Source organism: Gigantopelta aegis, chromosome 10 (genome assembly GCF_016097555.1).
Source record: "Gigantopelta aegis isolate Gae_Host chromosome 10, Gae_host_genome, whole genome shotgun sequence".
NCBI lineage: Eukaryota > Metazoa > Mollusca > Gastropoda > Neomphalida > Peltospiridae > Gigantopelta > Gigantopelta aegis.
The window spans coordinates 38,831,294-38,837,460 of NC_054708.1; positions in this window are offsets into that span (position 1 = coordinate 38,831,294).

The following is a 6,167-nucleotide window of genomic DNA, read 5'->3' on the forward strand; positions in this document are numbered from 1 at the left end:
TTTGGTGTCAGAAGTGGGATGATTTTCTAAATTTAAAATTTAATTAGACAACAATTTTTTTATACATTTTTATTTTTATTTTGGAAGAACCATTTTTGTTTCTTTGTTTTATAATTTTTTTTGGCCCAGTTGATGAAGGCAAGGCGTATGAATACATACGCCATACATTAGACTTTGAAAATAGATATATATTTTTTAATTTTATCAAATAAATGTGTCTGCTTTATTGCTTTTAAAATCATGGCTTTTATTAAAAATATTTTGACCAGTTTTGCAAGGTGGTTTACGTCAACGGGACAGACTCGTATCGAGTTGACTCCCGAAAGCACCGAACCACTCGCTACGTCCGACAAAATGGTGACTGAAAGTAGTTCTGTCAGTTCCGAGTGTCACCTACCTGCTGTAGACTTAAATCCAACAAGTACAAATCCGAAAGAAATATCACACAGGGCTATTGTTTGTAATTCCAACAATAATTGCTCGAATATTTCCGACACACAACTACAAGGTCCGCCGAGCCCTATACATGTATTTTCCCGTGGTCAGAATGTCCGTTTTTTGGAAGCGACCAACAGGAAAATGCTAAATTCTGATGAAACATTTTATTCTGTAAATACTCCGAACAGAAAGCACGATAACACTTTTGACATAGGCCTAGAAGAGAGCGCCGACATGACGCTCACGACACCGCGCTGAAGCCTCGACTTTAGAAATACAGAACATGAATTTTCCGAAATAGATACAGCCGATGGTTTTCCGTACCGAAATCATTTCAAAGAATTTCATGAAACACCTAAAGGCTACACGTTGACTAAAAATAATCCCAGTTGTGAAGTTGTACACATTTCACAATATCGAAATGACCACATGGTTCTCGGTGAAAGCAGGTCGGGTGATGACGTCATTTACTCGCCAGAAAGCGCAACGATTCACGGTCACGTGACATCGGGAGCGCCTGGCCAAACTAATTTCAAAACAAATAATTTCGGTGATTTGGGTTTACAACAGACCTCTCCTGATCAGATAAATAAAGGAATATCACAAGAGGGTTGGGCCAAAAGTTACCAACAGTCTCAAAGCCCATTGTGTAGGAACAGGGAAGAAAATGTCAGATATTCAGAATCAGGGTTACCGGATGGAGATTTTAATAAATAACGTGACTGTAGGTATGTAAGAAATCACCTTAAAGTGCTGTGCCAGACCATACACTAAAATTTCAAATTCCACAACTAAATGCTTTCTTAATTCATTGCAATAATATTTTACAGCGATATGTAAATCAATAATTACGAAAATGCCCCATAAAAGTATTAAAACATCACTCAAGTAGAACACTGCCGGAAACGACCGAGTAAAATTCTCGGTAAAAACATTTGCCTGTAAATAGCCGTGACGTCACGAAGGGAACGCGCTTCACAGAAACCTACCACGAGATGACTTCCAGCGCAAGCGAAAGTAGGACCGACAGCGACTGTCAAGCTCATTGATCATGCGATTCTTCTTTCGATGATGAATAGTGTAGTAATGACGACTGGACTAATATTTGTGCAACACAACAAATAATAAATATGCCTTATCAGTTTGAACCTGGAACATCTTCCGACGAACCACCGGCCTGACAGATGACGATGAAAATGGTCGTGGAGAGAGCTTACCACTAATTTACAACTTTTATTCTTGTTTTGTTTTTTAGCTTTTCGTGCGAATTATTTTGCTACACTGTATGTTCTAATATTTGTGATGTAGTAGAAAAGACGATAAATAACTCTTGAATTCTACGAGTCAAGTGGAGCAGATATCGGTAATTTTAAGAAATAAACAAAAAATACTTTTAGACCGTCCCATCCCTCTATGAAGATGTTTTTTTGTGTGAATAATTTCAGTTTAGTTTGATGTAAAAAAAAACAAAAGTAAGTGTTTTGGAAATAACAAAACAATACTATTTTTTTTGTGTGCAGTTGTGAAAACAGTCTGCTCAGAAATAAATAACTTATTTTAATTTTAAGAAATAAACAATAACGACTTTTAGTCCGTCCCATCCATCTATGAAGATGTTTTTTTGTGTGAATAATTTCAGTTTCGTTTGACATAAAAAAAAAAAAGTAAAAGTGTTTTGGAAATAACAAAACAATACTATTTTTGTGTGCAGTTGTGAAAAGAGTCTGCTCAGAAATAAATAACTTATTTTAATTTGAACAAAAACGACTTTTAGTCCGTCCCATCCATCTATGAAGATGTTTTTTTGTGTGAATAATTTCAGTTTATTTTGACGTAAAAAAAAGAGTAAATGTTTTGGAAATAACAAAACAATACTATTTTTTTGTGTGCAGTTGTGAAAACAGTCTGCTCAGAAATAAATAACTTATAGCACATTCCATAGTATGAAAAAAGGTTTTCTCTGTGGGAAGGTATAATAAAATTAATTTAATGTATTTATAGTCTGTTTTACAGGGAACGCCTTTTTTCAAACTATGGAATTTACAAGTCATTTATTTCTGAGCCGATTGTTTTCTAAGATGCATACAAAAGTAGCTTCTTTTTTTTCTTCTTTTTTTCTTTTTTACAAAAAACACCTTCATTTTTGTTGGATGGGACGGACTAGGCTATAGATGCTTCCTTGTTTGTACTTTATTGTTTTAATGTTCTCGAACTGTAAAGAAAAATCTCACAAATGAACGAGATGCAAACGACAACAAATCGGATCTCGATGATTGCACGAACCGTGCATAAGAAAACAAAATGACCGGAGTTGAAAGCATAACGCAATTTGGGACATTGACGATATGCACCCCAAGGTCGTTTCGGTGTGGATGGCGTCGGCTTGTTGTCATTTGTTTTGTGTCGCAGAAAAATTGTTGGTACGGCATCTTTTTTTAAAAGCCATAACACATGGTATTCCCATATCTCGCTTAAGCCGACAAGCCAGTTCGGACGAATCGAAACTAAAGTGTCTACTGTCGCAACGGTCTCCGGCATTTTCTTCCCGTCCAGTATTTCCACGTTGTTTTAATCAAATTCACACACAGCTTTCTCACAGCAACATTACTAGGAAATGCGTGAAGACTAAATTTATCGGCTTTTGTATTGCTACAGCCGCCAACAACACGCCGTTTAACCATAATAAACACAAAAGAAGCAATGAACAATGGCGCTGATTATCGAAAGGAGTTCCCTTCGTGACGTCACGGATCAAATCTTACGGAAATTCCCGAAACAAATTCAGCTGGTTCTGTTTTTCAGGGGAATATTTTTAAATGGAAAATATACCGGTATATAATTTTTTTTTTTTTTTTTTTTTTTTTTCTAATCATATTAAATAATATCTTGATTGATATAGCTCAATACATCATACATCTGGAACAGCACTTTAAAGGGACACACCCTAGTTAAGTTTATTTGTTAACCATTACGGCGTTGTTTTTCGCTATTAAACCCCATTTTTCACAAATAAAATTGCACTTTACTTACATTTTATTATTTAGAATACACATTTCCATTCACCTGAAGTGCTTTTTGGTAATGCTGATGTTTGTAAAACCACGAAATGCATTTTTTGCATTTTTTCACAAAACGTGTTGTCAAGAAAAAACCGTTAAGCAAGCGAGGTCCAATCTATTTTTAATGTCACAGACGTTGGTATATCACGTGACCGTTATCATTTTGGTTCGGTTTGTTTTCTCGTGCACGGTTCGCGCAATCAACATTCGATTTGTTGTTGTTCATTTGTGAGATTTTTCTTCACAGTTCGTGAACATTTTCAGTAACAATAAAGTTCAGACAAGTAAGTGTCTCAATACAAAACGTTACAAACCCTTAAAACCAATAATTTTGCTAAGTTTTACAATATATGGAGAGGGGATACAACCAGGACAGAACAGTTGGAACATGTCCAGGAGAGGTGAAACGAACGCACCCCAAGTCTGTGAAATTTGTCGTGACGTAGGCATTGTTGTGCTTCTACCGGTGACATCAGAATACCAACTTTCAAAATTAGTTCAAGCAATTGGGACATGGGGATTCCCATAGTATTTATCGATATAAAACCTGCTTTTTCACTCCATTTGATAAAAACGTGATCTAAGTGTGTTACAGGTTTGTAGATTAACCAAATTATAATTTATTTTCGCTGGATGGAACTAGGGTGTGCGGCTTTAAGAGAAAAGAAAAAGAACCAGATAAATTTGACGGAAAAAGTATTGATTGGATAGATTACATAACTCATTTTGAACAGGTAGCTTTTTGGAATAATTGGTCATATAATGAAAAGGCTCTACAGCTATCTATCAGTCTGAGAGGGACAGCGCAAAAATTACTTGGTGACCTGTCCGCGACCCAAATCAGAGATTATGAATTTTTAAAGTTTGCCCTAGGGAGTAGATTTAGTCCGGTGGAGCGTGAAGCCGCCCACCGTTGTGAATTCAGGAACCAAAAACGTTCAAAAGGGGAGGATGCGGCCGAGTATGGTTATGCCCTCCGTAGATTGGCTAGTCGCGCATTTCCTGAAATACCTTGGTCTGCTAGAGAAGACATGATTATTGATCAGTTTACTAGTGGGTTGGGTTCTCTTGATGTTAAAAGACATGTTCAGTTTGGACACCCAAAATCTCTTGATTCGGCTATAGGGTTAGCTGTTGAGTTTGAAGCATTTGAGGGTACTTAAATAAGTAGGAAACCATATAACAAAGATTGTGATACTGACGATGTTAGGTCGCTTGTTTGTCCAGTAGTCACAGCAAAAAGTTCAAACGGATCACATAAATTAGAAACCAACTTACAAAATAAACAAATGGAGGATATTGTATTAGCAATTAAAGATATGACTTCTCAAAATATTCAGATGATAAAAGAACTGAAAACTCAGTTATCTGAACTTAGTTATCGCTCTAGGTCAAATTTTATTTCTAAACGGTCAAGGGGAAATATGGAAAATGTTGAGTGTTTCGGGTGCCATAAAAAGGGGCATTTTCAGTATAGTTGTCCCCAAAGAGGGAATGAAAGTTTGGTTTCTTCGGAGGTGGGTAATGCCCAAAATGCGTTAAACTAGAACAGGCTGAGCTTGAGGCCCAAAGTTCAGCCTTTAGATCTGTTAAAGTTAATGTTGGTTCAAAAACTTCTAAGGGCCCACTGAGTAGATTAACAGCTATTGGGGAATACTTGCTGGTTTACTAATGCCCGGGTAGGGGTGGTTAGTGTCGAAATGCTAGTAGATACCGGTTCGGTTGCTACGGTAATTTCGAGAAAGGTTTATGACACTTTAGGCTCAAATAAACCTGTACTGCCGACGTGTGCAAACACGTTATGTGCTGCAGATGGAGGACCTTTACACGTGTATGGCCAGGCTTTATTTTCAATTAAACGGGGAATGAAAGTGTATGAGCATGAAATAATTGTAGCTGATCTTGGTGGACTCTCAGGAATAGTTGGTTTAGATTTTCTTGAATTAAATTTTGCTGTTTTGTTTGATACAAAGGGAGATCTCAAGATGCCAGATAATGAGTTATGGTTGCATCACGAGGTAGACAATGTGATTGCACATATTAGATTGAGTGAAAATGTTATAATTCCTTCAGAAACTTAAATGATTATCAAGGGAATAGTTGATAGACCAGTTAAATATGGCTGGGAGGGGATTGTCGAATCGGATGGTAGTGTAGAAAAAATGGGATTATTGATGCCTAAGTCCTTGGTTTAAGTGAAACAAGATGAAATTCTGTTTTTAGTGTTGAATTCTGGATCTGAGTATGTTAGGTTAGAAAAAGGTTATCCGGTTGCTACATTAGAGATGGTATGTGGAGTTACAAAAACCGATAACAATAGAGTTAATTCTATCAGAGAAACAGGGAATTCGCTCGAAACTATCGAGGAATTACCTGAACATTTGACAGATTTATTAGAACAAAGTGTAAAACATCTTACTAAAGAGGAGGGTGAGCAAGCCGAGAAATTGATTAGGGAGTTTAGTGATAGTTTTGTTGGTCCTAAGGATAAATTGGGTCGAACAGATCTTGTTAAACACTACATAAGATACTGGAGATGCTAAACCCATTAAATTGCCCCCTCGCCGATTACCCATAGCTCAAAAGGAAGTTGTTGAAAAAGAGATAGACAAAATGCTAAAGGAAGGTATTATTGAACCCAGTTTTAGTCCTTGGTCAGCTCCTGTATGT